Below are 19,543 nucleotides of genomic sequence, written 5' to 3'. Positions count from 1 at the left end.
CCTTCCACTTTTGCATGCTTCCTTTCCATCCTCTGAGTCATTCCTGCCTTGTAATCTCTGAAAAAACTTAACACACATATCACGGCATCGAATGGTAATAAGAGAGGATTTAAAATTAGCAATTTAAAGGCCCAGGAAACATATTTTCAATCATAGCACAAGATCAGGAAGGAAAATGTAAAACATGCAAATCATATGAATAAGTGGGTGAAAAGCTGATAAAAATCACTCAAATTAGCACAAGATAAACCATAAAATAGTGGTTTATCAGCAGTCCTAGAACTTCTCATGAGCATAAAGATTCAAAACTTATAAATATACTTTAAAGCCAAAAAAGGTTATCTAAACTTAAGGATTTTCTAACTAATAATCACCACGCTGTCCCATAGCCTTCACCAACCTAGCCTCCACGCGATAACATCGCCACCGCCTACCAAACCTCCTCAATCCTAGCAAAACACAAGTAATACAGACAAGTAAAACACAAGAAGAGTTCATATACAGCAAGTAATTCAATTAGCAATTAGACATTTTATTCATTTAGGCATAATGCAAGTAATCAAAGCAAACAAACACATAGTAAATCCATATGATGAATGCCTATCCTATTGGTTGTGATATCACTTGTCGGTTCAACTGTCAACCCGACACATCCTTTTGGATGTCGCCTTTTTGCCACGCCCCTGGGATATGCCCAGCTCACTTTGTGCACCCTTGGAATATAGTGCCCGACTCACTCTTATGCACACCCTTGGGATATAGTGCCTGGCTCACTCTTTCGGGTTATAGTACCCAAGTTCACTCTTATGGCCAGAAAGGTTATGTGAGCGAGAGACTACCTCAGTCCTCATATCTCAACATAGGCAGGAGACTGCCACAGCCCCTACGCCGGCGCCGCAACCTCAACAAGCGGGATCCAACCTCCATCATTGCCAAGCACATAGCGACTTACCAATCATAATATATCAATAATGTGTTATTCAATCTTAGCCTTTCATAATTTCTTGTTCACATTCAATTTCTCAATTCATCATTAATACAATACTCCTCCAATTCGCTCTAGCTATTCCATCCACAGTATGTTGCAAACTTAAGTCACCGTCTTTAAAAATCATAACAAAATATCCCTTTAAATTTGCCTAGTACATTATCACTTGTCCCAAAGCCTAGACACTAGTTAGGAAATCTTAAATAGGGTTTACAGAGGTAAAAAAGCAGAGTAGATAGGCAAAAACAGTTAAAATAAAAACATTTTCAGCAAAACAAGACATTTGTGTGTATGCATGCCTCGTGTGTACGCACGAATTCCCTTCTGGGCGTGCGCATGGTACGCACATGAAAAACATATGATTCTGAAAACGCAAGTCGTGCGTACGCATGGGTCATGTGTACGCATGACCTTGCTTTTGTGCATATACATGGTATGCGCACAACACTCGCACAAGCCCCTTTCATTATCGTAATGCGCATCATGCGTACGTATGACTTTAAAATTCTACAACTTCTGTAGAATTCAGTATATAACCCTAAACTTCAAATGCGCATAACTTTTTCGTAAAATATTATTTTTTATCCGTTCTTCAAACGGCATAGACTAAATGGATATAATTTTCATTCAAAACAAATTTCACAAAATTTGGGAGTCCGGAAGCCAAGTTATGACTCATTAAAGTTCGTCAAAAACAGGTTTTTACCAAAATTTACCAAAGCCTCTAGTTTTCAAAAAACTCAACCCAAACCAAATCAACCATAACCAAAATCAATATCAAAATACCACTACACATTACCAATTACTCCTCAATTACCTCTAAATCATTCCAACACCTATATTATTCAAATTTTTATTTTCTCAACTTATTCAACAATTCCTACTCATAAGCCCACAATATCATGAATCATCATCACAAATCATTGATTACCATTCATTCTCCAACATCACCACAACCTCCTTCATACAAACTCATTCTACATTCAATCTTTATTCAACATTTACATATCACATTATCATCCATCATCATCAAACTCCATATCATCATAACAAGCTCAAGCATACACATTCACATCCGCACTAACTAAGCAATATCGGCAATACTCCACAACAATTAACCAATTCATGCAATTCATACAATTCAATCCTATGTTAAGGTCCACTAGCTTAAGTTTCACACAACATTATATATTAACTAGCGAAAACTGAAACCATACCTTGGCCGACTCTCCTCCAAGCACAAAACACCAAAAAGCCTCTTTCACAAGCTTTCCAATCTTCCAAACCAAAAAACAACAAGTCCCAGCCACAATATATCAATCCTAAGAACTCCAATTCTTCAATTCAACTCCAATCAACATACATTCTCAATCTAATACCATACAAGTTCCAAGATTAACACTAGGGTTCGCATATATGACAAACCACAAGGGTTTAGAGTTTTCTTACCATACCCACTGTGGATTGGGTCAAAATCCAACAACTACCCAATGCTAGTTTGCACCTAAACAACCAAAATACAAGATTTCTTCAAAACCCATAGCCAAAACGCGAAATTATTCAGATGGAATCGAATAGCTTGGCGAGAGTTTCGTGTGGCCATAAACAGCATGCCAATCGGAGCTCCAGATCACAAGTTATGATCGATTTAGTGTAAAGTGAATAGCGAAACCTTCATCTTCTCTCTTTTTCACGTTGATCTCTCTCTCTTTTTGTGAATAAAATGAGCTGAATGCTCATAGTTAAGGCATATATATGTTGGGCCTTGGGCTCAATATGGGCCCGGTCCAACCGATTTAGCTCGTTGGCGCAATCTTGGGCCAAAACCTTTAAAATTAGTGATCGGTTTTCAATTCTAAATACTTTCCTACGTATTTATGAAATTTTTTATTTTCTCACACACAATACTAAACAGATTTAAGCCGGTACTACTGGCTAAATTACTGGTTTATGTTTTTACGCATTTTTTCACAGAAATTTATATTTTTCCACTAGAAAAATCCGCTAAATCCAATTCTCACCATTAAATTTTCAAATTAATATTTTTAGATTTTCTAACTATTCTAGACAATTAAGTTATTATTTTATTCTGATTAAATGGCTACTAAATTCTAATTCTTACACCGCCAGGGAAGAGTGGTGCAAAAACAACGGTAGTAGTGGATGGGCAGGTGGGTGGGAGGCGCGTTGGGTTGAGTGTCAGAGGAGGAGACGCGTCGGATTAACCGACAGAGGTGGAGGCATGTCGGGATGAACGGCAAAGGGGAGGACCGTTGGGATGAACGACAGTGTGAGTGGAGGAGGGGGAGGAGGGTTGAGATGAAATGAAAACATGATGTGATGATATATTAAATGATGGTTATATTGCCTAACCCTAATAATTTAAATTCAAAAATTGATTATTCTAATAAATTGAGAATTTGATTTTAATAATTAATTTAACTTTTTTTTAAATCATTGTTCACGTTGTTCAACATTTACATTGTTTACTTATACTTTCTCTTCTATAAAATATAGACACATTACTAACTTTTTGTGATATATCAAACATGATATTCATTGGACATTTATTTGACACATGTTTTTGTGTTTAATTGTGTCTTAACAAAAAATAAAAATACTTCTTTAGATATGCTTAGACACACCTTATAAAGTATGGATATTTTCTTGAGTTGGTGTTACACGGACACTTTTTGGATACGACACTTGTTTGACACTCATGTTTTCTATGTCCAACCGTGTCTTAATAAAAAATATAAAATATTTTTTCGGACATACTTAGACACATCTAAATACCATTACGTGTTAGTCGTGTCCAACTTTATTCTTAGCTTATATTCTTAAAATGAGTTTAAAAATAATATATTTTATGATTTATTAACACAATTATTTTAAATATTTTATATAATTAAAAAATATTAAAAATAATTAAAACATAATTAATATGAATGAAATATTAAAATATTATTATAATTTATCTAAATAATATTTTATTTAGATAAATTAAAGAAAGAATAATTATACAAACATCCTACATTAATTAAATAAATTATTTTTAAGTGATTTCCGAATAAAGTATACATATTTTTTTCTATAATAAAAAAATTATTACTTCCTAAAGAAATTAAAATGACTTTATTTACTGATATTCATTTTTTTTGTTTCGCACACAGTTTGTGTAGACATTAGGCGAACTTCATCACCCTTTCCTCAGTGCGCCTAGACATTAGGCGAATTACATCCTGCTTCTCTCAGTTCGCCTAGACATTAAACGAACTGTAACAAAACTACATTATATAAATACAATAAGTGTGAGATGAATTCATTTGCACCAAATCTCACCTCTCACTTTCTTGGCCGCTTTCACCACATTCTCTCACTTTTTTATTTGCAAAATGTGCTAAATGTCGTTGTTAGCAATTCATTATATATGATAGAGAAATATTATTAGATCATAATGGATCTGTTATATTTAGTTTTATTCAACTCATATTTATGAACATCCCACCAGATGTGAGATGTCTAGTGACTTTCAGTAATTTTGTTCTGTTTGCTATTAGTCAGTAACGCAAAAAACGGGTAAAGAAAATTTTTTACAAATATCCAATAGAAGTAGATGACACTTTTTATTACAAAAGGTATTATTTTAATAAGTATCAATTATGAGGAGGTAAAAAACTAAACTGGTTGATATACCTGATGATGAGGAGGAGAATGATATAGAGATGAATCACTTCACAGACTCACAACTCGCACTGACTCAGCCTACTGTTTTCCAGTCATATGATCATCCCCCTCACTTTATCACGTTGAATCTCGTTGCAATGAACCAAGATTGATCTTTTGGCCAGGATGCCCCGATGACCCGACCAATGAGTTCGTACATGTAAATCATGTGGTATATCAGTAGAACTTGATCCTGTGGGTTGCCCTAATCCACCAAAACTAAATGCGTCCATTGGTAATACCATTACAAATACTCATGAGAAGGGCACAAATTAAAGTTATGATGCAAATACAATCGATTGTCACCCCGAGCATGCTACATGTCATACCAAGCCATCATAAACTCTAGGTACCACTCATCTCTTCCCCAGCGACCATCATGATCATGCATCTCATCAATGTTCAGTGGTGGCATATGGATATGCTGATCTGCATCGAATTGTCTGACCACAGAGTCCACCTAATACCACTCGATGATCGGAAAGTATAGTAGAGGGTACACAACATTCTATATAACCTTGTCTTATAGTACGCTATCCAGAACATTGTGCTGGATGAGCAGGTAATCATATAGAATTCATTCAACCTGCAAAGAATCCACACGTCACAAAATAAATAATAAGGCAATTATTCATGAACACATTTGTACTTGAACACAAATATATGGATTACATATGCTAGTCATCCTAGTTCAATTAAGAATCCATCTCCAAATCCTCAGCCTAGTTTTCTCGCGGCCCCTAGTAGGCTCATATCCCAACCACCTACAAACCCTATTAGTTCTTATAAATTATACATTCTTATTCTGAATTTTTGAAAACAATGACTGTGTGGAGTTGTTTGGATCCTGTTTCGTTACCTCAAATGGTGCTTCCTCTCTCTACCACCGTTAAAAGAGCTGCCACCTCCGTTCCCTCTATTGCTGGAGCTACATCTCTCCTCCCTCCTCCAGGTAGGTTACCCTCATCCCTCTCCCTATTATTCCATCCTTTGTTTTAGTAAAAAAAATTCTAACCCCCTTTTTGAACCACCATTCAATTTGGTTTTCGCACTGTCGCCACCATCACCACCACGTTGTCGCCTCCACCACCGGTGTCATTGCTGCTATGCTGGATAGATATGCATACTTTAATTATTATATTGATATTTGATTAATGGTTTATGTTTAATTGGGTTATGTTTAATTTGATAGTAGATTGATTCAATTCAAATATTTGTTTAGTTTTAAGGTTGTATAACCTTATGCTAGTAATATGAACTTTCATTATTAACTTTAAGGATGTGATAAATTATTCTCTTATCTCTGTCATATGTCACACATAAATCACTACAAGAAAAATATTGAGTATCGACGGATTTGTTGGCGGAATAACGAAAATAATCTGCTGGTATAATGTTTACCGGTAAGTTTTCTTGTCTGACGGTAACATGCAGAAGAATTCGAAGTTTAAGTAATGGTAACCTGATGCCACTTTTCGACAAAATCTTTCTGACGGTAACTGTGGTGCCAAATGTGGAAACTTTGCACCTGATTACCGTCGGATTTTTCTAATGAAAAATGTTAACGTTGGGAAAATTCCAACGGTAAATCTGACAAAAATGCTAATTTTTTCTATTTTTCATTTTCAATCTATAATGGACCCCAAAAGTTAATAATCGATAGTCAACTTCCAATAAGTAAAGTATAAATTAATAATAAAAAAAGTGATTTATATATGATGTGAAAGATCAAACATATAGTATAAAAAACACGAAAGAAATAAAGAAATACATAAGATAGAACTAAGGCTAGCATGCGTTGTAATTATATGATCTGACTACAATAAGGTTTAAATATACAACAAGCTAGTTAAACTATATTCATGTTAACCTTATTCAGAATCATTATCCTCTTCATCTGGTTTATCATCCTCCTCTTCCGAGGTAATTTTTTGATCATCAAACTTGTCTTCTTCTTCTTCTTTGTCTCCATCGACCCCCTCTTCTTCATCAAGATTTCCGTTCTCTAGTGGTAGTATATCATCATCTCCCCTAAGGTCAATGATGTCATCATTCATAACAGCTGACCTAAGGGTACCAGTGTCAACCACCACTTTTGAAGGAGTTGGGTCATCAATTTAGTAAGGTTGCTGACCCTCTGTCCCCTCAGACTCTATGCAAACTCCTAGCTTCATCTTAACCATAACAACCCAACTAGACTTGCATGACCCTAAATAAGGCAAATAGTATACCTGTCGTGCATTTTGAGGTAGAATAAAAAGGATCATAGTGCCTATATTTTCTGGTTACATTTACTTCAGTGATATTGTAGTCCTTGTGATTTCGTGTTCCCTCTCGCGAACTTGGATCATACCATTCACATTTAAACATGCACACCCTGTACATAGTGCAAAAAATACTCTAATTAGATTGTATTGTGCAACACACCATACCAATTAGAATGGCCACTACTTGCATCCCACGAACCCAGACTCCGGTGTTATTTGTTTTCTTTCCCACCAACCATTGTAGAGAATAGAGCTGATATCTATTAATATTGTATATTGTATAGCTTGTACCCTTATTCATTGGGTCCCAACTAAGTGCAAATAGTTCCCAATCTACTATGTCAGATAAAGAGACACTGACGTATTCTCGAATCCAATGTAGAAAATTGTTCAGTGATGTATCAGAATTTATTTCTTAGAATAACCTATGATACAATATGATAAATAATGAAATTTCAGTGCATGAAGTTTTGATTAGATAAAGAAGTTATTATCTGACTAATTGTAATATTTACGAAGACGTAAAAAACTAACCCCAGGTAGAGTAAAACCTGGTCATAGTTAAACAACACATGCAGATGTGCGGTATGAATTTCCTTTTTCTTTAACCAATATTCACTACCCGCGTCCATTGCAACTCCTTCCAAAACAAATATTGGATAGGTTGTTCATTTGACGAGGATTCTCCCCTCTTGTCGTTCCTTCCATCCTTGTTCTATGTGATTCAACATGAGACTCAAAATAGAAAGAGCAAAATGCGGATGTTTCTTTAACTAGGAAAACTTCGTAGATGCTTTCCTCGATCCGAGCTCTATTCTTCATGGTCCACTTGAAGGATCCAATCATCCTCTCAAAAGGGTACATCCACCTAAATTAGATCGGCCCACACACTCTTAGTTCGTATGGAAGGTGGATTGCTAAGTGTTTCATAACATCAAAAAATCTTGGAGGAAATATCCTCTCTAACTTACAAAGGATGATGGAATGTTCTTCTCCATAATTGTGAGATCATTAACGCTAAGTTTCATAGTACATAACTCCCTAAAGAACTCACTTATTTCTGTGAGGGGTTTCTAGATGTTGGTAGGAAGTTCTTTGAATGCGACAAGAAGTAGTGACTCCATAAAGACATGATAATCATGACTCTTCAACCCAGCAAGCCTACCCTGTGAGACATTTACACACCTACCTAAGTTAGAGGCGTAACCATCAGGGAACCTCAATCCCCTAATTCACCTACAAATATTTTTTCTCTAGTCTTTTGTTAGAGCAAACACCACCTTTAGTTTAGCCCATCGGCTGTTCTCAAGTCTCTTTAAGTTTAGATATGGCTGCTTGCAAATTTTTGCTAAGTCCAACTTTGCCTTATCGTTATCCTTTGTTCTCTCATCGTCCATTATGGTGTGCATAATATTATCAAACACGTTTTTCTTTCAATGTGCATCATGTCAAGACAATGGCGAACCAAGTTGTCTTTTCAAAAAGGCAACTCTCAAAATATACTCTGTTTTGTCCAATTATGCTCTCTGCCATATCCCAGAGATCATAACCCTATCCCGTTATCAACGATCCTCGCGATTCTACTGGCACGATACCAAAATTGCAAACCACTCAACCTCACTGGTGCCTCTTCTTGTTTAGTTTTATTCTTCCTAAACAAGTCCTTGTTATGCCGAAAAGGATAATCAATATTAAGGAACCTTCAATGACAATCAAACCACAAATTCTGCCCCCAATTAGTCAACAAAAATGCCTTCGTATCCTCCATACAAAAGGGACACGACATTCTACGCTGAGTGGACCAACTTGATAACATCCCATATATAGGAAAGTCGTTAATGGTCCACATTAGTGCAGCATGCAATCATAAGTTTTTTCTCGTTGAAATATCATATATTTCTAAACTATGAATCCATAACTCCATTAATTCATCTACCAAGAGTTTCAAGAAGACATCTATTTTGACCTTTGGGTTGCTTGTACTAGGGATGATACAAGTTAGAAATATGTATGGATCTTTCATGCATATTTCGAGAGGTAGGTTATAAGGAGTCACCACAGCAGGCCAACAAGAGTACGCACTACCGAAATTAGAGTTCGGTGCAAACCTATTAGAGCACAATGCTAATGTGACATTTTTAGGGTCACTCACAAATGAAGGGTGGACCCGATCAAAGTACTTCCAAGCATCCCCGTATGACGGGTGCGTTATAAAACTGTCATCTCTCTTGTTGTTGCTATGCTAAGTCATGTGAGGGGTTGAACTCATTGATGCATGCAATCATTTTAGCCTAGGGATTAAGGGCAAGTAGTGCGTCTGTTTGTTTAAAAGTCTCTTGGCATATCATTTACCAGTCCGTTCTCTCTCGACTTGAAACCTTGGTGCATCACAAAATCTACAAGCGGTTAGATCTACATCCCCTTGTAATATAACATACAACCATTCAAACAACAATCAATTTTTACAGTATTTAGACTTAACTTTGAAACTAACTTCTTTACTTCATAGTGGCTCTGTGGGATGCTAGTAATCATGCCAGGTACTAGTTCGTTGCAAAAAGTGACCCACTTATCAATGGACTCTTGTGTATGATTTGACTTAGATTTAATACTCATCATTCTAATACATGCAGAAAATTTTGAATGAATGCACCCCTTAAACAAAGGTTTTACTGTAGATTCTGACAGATGATAAAATCTCTTTACCTCCGAGTTAGGCTTTTGCTCAACATCTTTCATATCGGGAACACCAGTTACATCAAACACCATCTCGTTGTATCTCTCTTGGTTACCCTCCTAACTCATTTCTTCCATGTTTAGTTCTCTAACCACGCGAACTATCGTTGATTGACACTCAGACCTATTAGAATTTGAGGTAGACCGATTAATTTCCTGGCTCATCCACCTCTCCGTATTCCGTCCATATCCAATACCTATCCTTGAACCCATTATGGTAGAGATGAAGTATTTTATCCGAAGGTCCTAACTAGTTAATCAATCAACACTTATAGCACGGATACCTAGATACCCCTTGAGAATTAAACATTTGTATGTTGAAGACATACGCAACAAACTCATCAATCCCCTCAAAGAACTCAGGTATTAAACCCCCTAGTCTGTCGTTCTCCCTATTGTAAAAAAATCCTAGAATTCAACCAATAACGCAACTTATGAAAATTTTTAGAAAATTTAACAGAGTTTTATCTATAATTAGAATATCCCACCTAATCCAATTATCATTTTCTCACAAACCAAACATGTTTTAAAGAATGTAAACAAAAATTTGGTAGAAGAAACAACTGCAGGCATAAATTAGGACAAACACATTCAATAAAACATCAAATCCTAGCCGTTTTAGTGCACAACCTCTTATAACTCCACATTTTTTTAGCAAAAAGGGTTTCGAGAAGGCGCCACTACGCAACCTTCTCCCACTTCGGTCCTAAAACTCTATCCTAGAAAAAGTAAGTCCAGCATAAAACTTAAATAATTCATTATATTCAGAGATAGAAAATTGACCTTGGATACGATTGTACAAACTAAGAAAGAAATGAACTCCAATTGATCTCAGAGAAAATAGCACCGTACTAATAAAAAGGACAACTTATTAGATTCACAAGGTAAAACTACATCAAAAACTAATATGCAATTAATTAAAACATAATTTTAATTTCATCAAGTTAACAACAAGCATAACAAAAAATTATATAAATTGAATGCAGTTGAAAAAAATTCATTCAGTAAACTCAAATAAAATCTTCGATCAACTCAAACACTCTTAATACTCAAATAAAATTTTTCAACAAATCAAGCACTCTTAATTTCATCGTACCATAACCTACACTAACATTATGTAATTTCTAACCACACTAAATTAACATAACAATTTCTAATCACACACTTCATTAAACAAAATTAATTACTATTTTAATAAAATAGCTAACAAAACCCAAAACTCACAAAGAAAAAATCTAGAAAAATAAATAAAAATATAAAAAATTATCTCTGATAGTGGCTGTAGGATGGTGGAAGTGTGATGATGATAGGAGGTGGTGGTGACGACGACAAAGTGAGAACCTCCGACGGGAATGGACACCAACAACGGCGGTAATGGTGACAACTCCAGCAATGGTGATAGTGACATCCAACGGCGGAGACGATGGCAGCTTCAATGGATCAGCGGAGAGGAGAGACAGAAAAAGAGAAGAGAGAAAGCAGAAGAGAAGAGAAGAGAGAGAGAGAGAGAGAGAGAAAGATAGAGAGAGAGAGAGAGGTTTCACAGAAGTGAGGGAGAAGGATTTCACGTTTGAATTTTATCCCAATTTTACTGTCTGATTTACCGATGGATTTATGGTATTCGCCATTGCCTAAACAATGCGTTTCACTAAAACCCGTTATCATCGAAAAATTTTGTCGTAAAATCCAACGGTAAAATTGGCGTAAATAAAATAAAATTTTGCGCCACACCTTATCATTGGATTTAGTGACGGAATTCCTAATTTGACGGTAATATTTTCGAGGGACGAATTTTTTACTCAAAGCTGTTGGTGAAATCAACGTACGTCTGTTGGTAAAATCTGACGCTAAATCTGACGATATTCAATGTCTTTCTTGTAGTGAATGAAATTAATCACTTAACTCCTTTGTTCTTAATTGTTTATTTAATATTTTTTAAATATACTAACTTTATTTCTATTTTAGGATTTTCTTTTTTGTTTGAACTTTGTTTAGCTTTAATCGTGGGTTGTTTGTCCTAATATACATGGGTTGTTCGTTCAGTACTTAGGTTAGTTTCTATCTCTAAATATGTTAAATTATTTAAGTTGTATGTTGGACTTACTTTTCCTAGGATAGAGTTTTATGACAAAAGTGAGAAAAGATTGCCGAGTAGCGCTTTCTCGAACCCTTTATTTGCTGAAAAATTGTGGAGCAATAAGAGGTTGCGCCCTAGAACGGCAAATTTTTTATGTTTTATTGAATGCATGTATTGTTTAAAATTGATAAATTTTTTTGTGGAGGTCTCTGAGTTAAGGTGAAACTCCACCTAATTTTCATTTAAATTGTTTAAAAGCATGTTTGTTTTGTGAGAAAATAAAAATTATATTTGGTGGAGGATTCTAATTATAGAAGAAACTCTGTTGATATTTCTAAAAAATTTATTGTATTGTTATTTGAATTCTAGGTTATTTATTGTAAAATAATTCCAAGTCATTGGTGCACGAAATTGTGATCTCAGGCAACGGCACTAGAAACTCTGTACGCACGTCTTAATAAATCGTTTTTCATTCACAACTTCGATACAACTAACCAGCAAGTGCACTGGGTCGTCCAAGTAATAAACCTTACGTGAGTAAGGGTCGATCCCACGGAGATTGTTGGTATGAAGCAAGCTATGGTCACCTTGTAAATCTCAGTCAGGCGGATATCAAAAGGTTATGGAGTTTTCGAACATAAATAATAAATAGATAGAAAATAAGGATAGAAACACTTATGTAATTCATTGGTGAGAATTTCAGATAAGCATATAGAGATGCTTTCGTTCCTCTGAACCTCTGCTTTTCTGCTGTCTTCATCCAATCAGTCTTACTCCTTTCCATGGCTGGCTTTTTGTAAGGACATCATCGTTGTCAATGGCTACTTTTAATCCTCTCTGGAAAATGGTCCGATGCGCTGTCACTGCACGGCTAATCGTCTGGAGGCATCACCCTTGTCAATGGCTGCATCCTATCCTCTTGTGAAAATGGTCCAAATGCTCTGTCACAGCACGGCTAATCATCTGAGGTTCTCGATCATATTGGAATAGGATTCACCCTCCTTTTGCATCTGTCACTACGCCCAGCACTCGCGAGTTTGAAGTTCGTCACAGTCATTCAATCCTAGAGTCCTACTCGGAATACCACAGACAAGGTTTAGACTTTCTGGACTCTCATGAATGCCGCCATCAATCTAGCTTATACCACGAAGATTCTGATTAAGAGATCCAAGAGATACTCATTCAATCTAAGGTGGAACGGAAGTGGTTGTCAGGCACGCGTTCGTGGGGGAATGATGATGATTGTCACGTTCATCACATTCAGGTTGAAGTGCGAATGAATATCTTAGAAGCAGAATAAGTTGAATTAAATAGAAAAACAGTAGTACTTTGCATTAATCTTTGAGGAACAGCAGAGCTCCACACCTTAATCTATGGAGTGCAGAAACTCTACTGTTGAAAATACATAAGTGATGAAGGTCCAGGCATGGCCGAGAGGCCAGCCCCCATGATCTAAGAACCAGACGTCCCAAGATGATCAAAAGATCATAAGATAATCCAAAGATGTCAAATAGAATAGTAAAAAGTCTTATTTATACTAAACTAGTTACTAGGGTTTACAAAAGTAAGTAATTGATGCATAAATCCACTTCCGGGACCCACTTGGTGTGTGCTTGGGCTGAGCTTGAATGTTACACGTGCAGAGGCTCTTTCTGGAGTTGAACGCCAGGTTGTAACGTATTTCTGGCGTTCAACTCTGGTTTGTGACTTGTTTCTGGCGTTTAACTCCAGACAGCAGCGTAGAACTGGCGTTCAACGCCCTTTTACGTCGTCTAAACTCGGCCAAAGTATGGACTATTATATATTGCTGGAAAGCCCTGGATGTCTACTTTCCAACGCAATTAGAAGCGCACCATTTTGAGTTCTGTAGCTCCAGAAAAGCTACTTTGAGTGCAGAGAGGTCAGAATCCAACAGCATCAGCAGTCCTTCTTCAACCTCTGAATCTGATTTTTGCTCAAGTCCCTCAATTTCAGCCAGAAAATACATGAAATCACAGAAAAACACACAAACTCATAGTAAAGTCCAGCAATGTGAATTTAACATAAAAACTAATGAAAACATCCCTAAAAGTAACTAGATTCTACTAAAAACAATGCCAAAAAACGTATAAATTATCCGCTCATCACAACACCAAACTTAGATTGTTGCTTGTCCCCAAGCAACCGAAAATCAAATAGGATAAAAAGAAGAGAATATACTATAAATTCCAAACTATCAATGAAACATAGCTCCAATTAAATGAGCGGAACTTGTAGCTTTTTGCCTCTTGAATAGTTTTGGCATCTCACTTTATCCATTGAAGTTCAGAATGATTGGCATCTATAGGAACTCAGAGTTCAGATAGTGTTATTGACTCTCCTAGTTCAGTATAATGATTCTTGAACACAGCTATTTTATGAGTCTTGGTCGTGGCCCTAAGCACTTTGTTTTCCAGTATTACCACCGGATACATAAATGCCACAGACACATAATTGGGTGAACCTTTTCAGATTGTGACTCAGCTTTGCTAAAGTCCCCAATTAGAGGTGTCCAGAGTTCTTAAGCACACTCTTTTTTTGCTTTGGACCTTGACTTTAACCGCTCAGTCTCAAGTTTTCACTTGACACCTTCACGCCACAAGCACATGGTTAGGGACAGCTTGGTTTAGCCGCTTAGGCCAGGATTTTATTCCTTTAGGCCCTCCTATCCACTGATGCTCAAAGCCTTGGGATCCTTTTTATTTACCCTTGCCTTTTGGTTTTAAGGGTTATTGGCTTTTTGCTCTTGCCTCTTGGTTTTAAGAGCTTTTGGCTTTTTCTGCTTGCTTTTTCTCTCTTTTTTTTTCTTTCTATTTTTTCGCTTTTTTTTTTTTTGCTGCAAGCTTTATTCTTTGCTGCTTTTTCTTGCTTCAAGAATCATTTTTATGATTTTTTAGAGTATCAAATAACATGTCTCCTTATCATCATTCTTTCAAGAGCCAACATATTTAACATTCTTAAACAACAACTTCAAAAGACATATGCACTGTTCAAGCATTCATTCAGAAAACAAGAAGCATTGTCACCACATCAATATAATTAAACTAAGTTCAAGGATAAATTCGAAACTCATGTACTTCTTGTTCTTTTGAATTAAAACATTTTTCCTTTAAGAGAGGTGATGGATTCATAGGACATTCATAACTTTAAGACATAGTTACTAAATACTAATGATCATGTAATAAGACACAAACATAGATAAGCACTTAACATAGAGAAAACGAAAAACAGAGAATGCAAGAACAAGGAATGAGTCCACCTTAGTGATGGTGACGTTTTCTCCTTGAGGAACCAATGATGTCCTTGAGCTCTTCTATGTCTCTTCCTTGTCTTTGTTGCTCCTCCCTCATTGTTTTTTGATCTTCTCTTATTTCATGAAGGATGATGGAGTGCTCTTGATGTTCCACCCTTAATTGTCCCATGTTGGAACTTAATTCTCCTAGGGAGGTGTTGATTTGTTCCTAATAGTTTTGTGGAGGAAAATGCATTTGAGGCATCTCCGGGGTCTCATGGTGATGAGCTTCATGCGCCTCTTGAGCTCCATGAATGGGCTCTCTTGCTTGCTCCATCCTTTTCTTAGTGATGGGCTTCTCTTCCTCAATGGGAATGTCTCCTTCTATGAAAGCTCCAGCTGAGTAACATAGATGGCAAATAAGATGAGGAAAAGCTAGCCTTGCCATTGGGGAGGACTTTTCGGCTATTTTGTAGAGTTCAAGGGAGATAACTTCATGAACTTCTACTTCCTCTCCAATCATGATGCTATGAATCATGATGGCCCGATCCACAGTAACTTCAGATCGGTTGCTAGTGGGGATGATGGAGCGTTGGATGAACTCCAACCATCCTCTAGCTACAGGCTTGAGGTCCAGTCTTCTTAGTTGAACCGGCTTGCCTTTGGAGTCAATTTTCCATTGAGCTCCTTCCACACATATGTCCATGAGGACTTGGTCCAACCTTTGATTAAAGTTGACCCTTCTAGTGTAGGGGCGTGCATCTCCTTGCATCATAGGCAAGTTAAATGCCAACCTCACATTTTCCGGACTAAAATCTAAGTATTTCCCCCGAACCATTGTAATATAGATCTTTGGGTCCGGGTTCTTACTTTGATCATGGTTCCTAGTGATCCATGCATTGGCATAGAACTCTTGAACCATTAGGATGCCAACTTGTTGGATGGATTTTGTTAGAACTTCCCAACCTCTTCTTTGGATTTCATGTTGGATCTCCGGATACTCATTCTTCTTGAGCTTGAAAGGGACCTCAGGGATCACCTTCTTCTTGGCCACAACATCATAGAAGTGGTCTTGATGAGCTTTGGAGATGAATCTTTCCATCTCCCATGACTCGGAAGTGGAAGCTTTTGTCTTCCCTTTCCCTTTTCTAGAGGATTCTCCGGTCTTAGGTGCCATCAATGGTAATGAAAAAATAAAAAGCTTATGCTTTTACCACACCAAACTTAGAATATTGCTCGCCCTCGAGCAAGAGAAGAAAGAATAGATGAAGAAGAAGAAAATATGGAGGAGAGGGGAGAGGGATGTATTCGGCCAAGAAGGGGAAGAGAGGGTTGTGTTGTGTGAAAATGAGGAAGAATGGAGGGCTTTATATAGGGAAGGGAGGGGGTAAGGTTCAGCCATATAGGGTGGGTTTGGGTGGGAAATTAATTTTGAATTTTGAAGGTAGGTGGAGTTTATGAGGTAGGTTTATAGGGAAGAGTGGATGGATGTGAGTGGTGAAGTGGTGAGAGGGAAGAGAGATTGAGGTGATTGGTGAAGAGTTTTAGGGAAGAGTGTTTATGGGATTGTGTGAAAGAGGGGTGAGAAGAAGTGAGTGGAGGTAGGTGGGGATCCTGTGGGGTCCACAGATCCTGAGGTGTTCAAGGATTTACAACTTTGCACCAAATTAGGCATGCAAAATGCCCTTGCACACAACTCTGGACGTTCAGCGCCAGATTGGTGCTTGTTTTGGGCGTTGAACGCCCATTTGTTGCCCATTTCTGGCGTTGAACGCCAGAACCATGCTTGTTCTGGGCGTTCAGCGCCAGCTCTTCTCCATGGTGCAATTCTGGCGTTCAAACGCCCAGATGCTGCCCATTTTGGCATTCAGCGCCAGAACCATGCTCTGTTATGGTGTTGAACGCCAGCCAGATGCTTCTTACTGGCGTTTAAACGCCAGTAAGGTCTTCCTCCAAGGTGTGATTTTTCTTCTGCTATTTTTTATTCCGTTTTCAATTTTTATATTTATTTTGTGACTCCACATGATCATGAACCTAATAAAATATGAAAGAACAAGAAAAATAGAATTAGATAAATAAAAATTTGGTTGCCTCCCAACAAGCGCTTCTTTAATGTCAATAGCTTGACAGTGGGCTCTCATGGAGCCTCACAGATGTTCAGAGCATTGTTGAGACTCCCCAACACCAAACTTAGAGTTTGGATATGGGAGTTCAACACCAAACTTAGAGTTTGGTTGTGGCCTCCCAACACCAAACTTAGAGTTTGACTGTGGGGGCTCTGGTTGACTCTGTTTTGAGAGAAGCTTTTTATGCTTCCTCTCCATGGGTACAGAGAGAGATCCTTGGGTTTTAAATATAAGGTTGTCCTCATTTAATTGAAGGATCAATTCTTCTCTGTCCACATCAATCACAGCTCTTGCTGTGGCCAGGAAGAGTCTTCCAAGAATGATGGATTCATCCTCATCCTTCCCAGTATCCAGGATTATAAAATCAGCAGGGATGTAAAGGTCTTTAACCTTTACTAACATGTCCACTACTTGTCCATAAGCTATTTTCATGTATTTATCTGCCATTTCTAATGAGAAATTGGCTTCCTGTACCTCAAGGGTTCTTAGTTTCTCCATTACAGAGAGTGGCATGAGGTTTAATCCTGACCCAAGGTCACACAGAGCCTTCTCAAAGGTCATGGTGCCTATGGTACAAGGTATTAAGAACTTTTCAGGATCCTGTTTCTTCTGAGGCAATGTCAGTTGATCCAGATCACTCAGTTCATTAGTGAACAAGGGAGGTTCATCTTCCCAAGTCTCAATACCAAATAATTTGGCATTCAGCTTCATGATTGCACCAAGGTACTTGGTAACTTACTCTTCAGTAACATCCTCATTCTGTTCAGAAGAGGAATACTCATCAGAGCTCATGAATGGCATAAGGAGGTTCAATAGAATCTCTATAGTCTCTAGATGAGTCTCAGATTCATTTGGTTCCTCAGAGGGAAACTCCTTATTGATCACTGGACATCCCAGGAGGTCTTCCTCCTTGGGATTCACGTCCTCTCCCTCCCTTACAGGTTCGGCCATGGTAATTAATTCAATGGCCTTGCACTCTCCTTTCGGATTTTCTTCTGTATTGCTTGGGAGAGTACTAGGAGGGATTTCAGTGATCCTTTTACTCAGCTGGCCCACTTGTGCTTCCAAATTTCTAATGGAAGACCTTGTTTCATTCATGAAACTTACAGTGGCCTTGGATAGATCAGAGACTAAGTTTGCTAAATTAGAGGTATTTTGTTCAGAGTTCTCTGTCTGTTGCTGAGTGGATGATGGAAAAGGCTTGCTATTGCTAAACCTGTATCTTCCACCATTATTAAAGCCTTGTTGAGGCTTTTGTTGATCCTTCCATGAGAGATTTGGATGATTTCTCCATGATGGATTATAGGTGTTTCCATAAGGTTCACCTAAGTAATTTACCTCTGCTATTGCAGGATTCTCAGGATCATAAGCTTCTTCTTCAGAAGATGCCTCTTGAGTACTGTTGGATGCAGCTTGCATTCCATTCAGACTCTGAGAAATCATATTGACTTGCTGAGTCAATATTTTATTCTGAGCCAATATGACATTCAGAGTATCAATTTCAAGAACTCCCTTCTTCATAGGCGTCCCATTACTCACAGGATTCCTCTCAGAAGTGTACATGAACTGGTTATTAGCAACCATGTCAATGAGTTCTTGAGCTTCTGCAGGCGTTTTCTTTAAGTGAATGGATCCACCTGCAGAAGTATCCAATGACATTTTAGCCAATTCAGATAGACCATCATAGAATATATCCAGGATGGTCCATTCTGAAAGCATGTCAGAAGGACACTTTTTGGTCAGTCCATTGTATCTCTCCCAAGCTTCATAGAGGGATTCACCTTCTTTCTGTCTGAAGGTCTGAACATCCACTCTAAGCTTACTCAGCTTTTGAGGAGGAAAGAACTTGGCTAAGAAAGCCTTGACCAGCTTATCCCAAGAGTTCAGGCTATCCTTAGGTTGAGAGTCCAACCATATTCTAGCTCTGTCTCTCACAGCAAAAGGGAAAAGCATGAGCCTATAGACTTCAGTATCTACTCCATTAGTCTTAACAGTATCACATATCTGCAAGAATTCAGTTAAGAACTGAAAAGGATCTTTAGATGGAAGTCCATGAAACTTGCAGTTCTGCTGCATCAGAGAAACTAATTGAGGTTTCAGCTCAAAATTGTTTGCTCCAATGGTAGGAATGGAGATGCTTCTTCCATGTAAATTGGAATTAGGTGCAGTAAAGTCACCAAGCATCCTCCTTGCATTATTATTATTTTCGGCTGCCATCTCCTCTTCCTGTTCGAAAATTTCTGTAAGGTTATCTCTTGGATTGTTGTAATTTAGCTTCTCTTAGTTTCTTTTTCAGAGTCCTTTTAGGTTCTGGATCTGCTTCAACAAGAATATTCTTGTCTTTGCTCCTGCTCATATGAAAAAGAGGGAACA

The 19,543-nt window shown here is 37.5% G+C and overlaps 1 non-coding gene across 1 annotated transcript; it reads left to right on the top strand.

Moving 5' to 3' along the window:
* Positions 1-18,883: 18,883 nt before the first annotated feature.
* LOC112788740 (small nucleolar RNA R71) lies at positions 18,884-18,991 on the top strand. The gene has a single exon (XR_003196091.1). It is a non-coding gene; the product is annotated as a small nucleolar RNA R71 (small nucleolar RNA).
* Positions 18,992-19,543: the final 552 nt, after the last annotated feature.

The sequence above is a fragment of the Arachis hypogaea genome, chromosome 20 (genome assembly GCF_003086295.3).
Source record: "Arachis hypogaea cultivar Tifrunner chromosome 20, arahy.Tifrunner.gnm2.J5K5, whole genome shotgun sequence".
Classification (NCBI taxonomy): domain Eukaryota; kingdom Viridiplantae; phylum Streptophyta; class Magnoliopsida; order Fabales; family Fabaceae; genus Arachis; species Arachis hypogaea.
The sequence above is the reverse complement of the archived record's forward strand: the minus strand, read 5'-3'. Positions and strand labels throughout refer to the sequence as shown.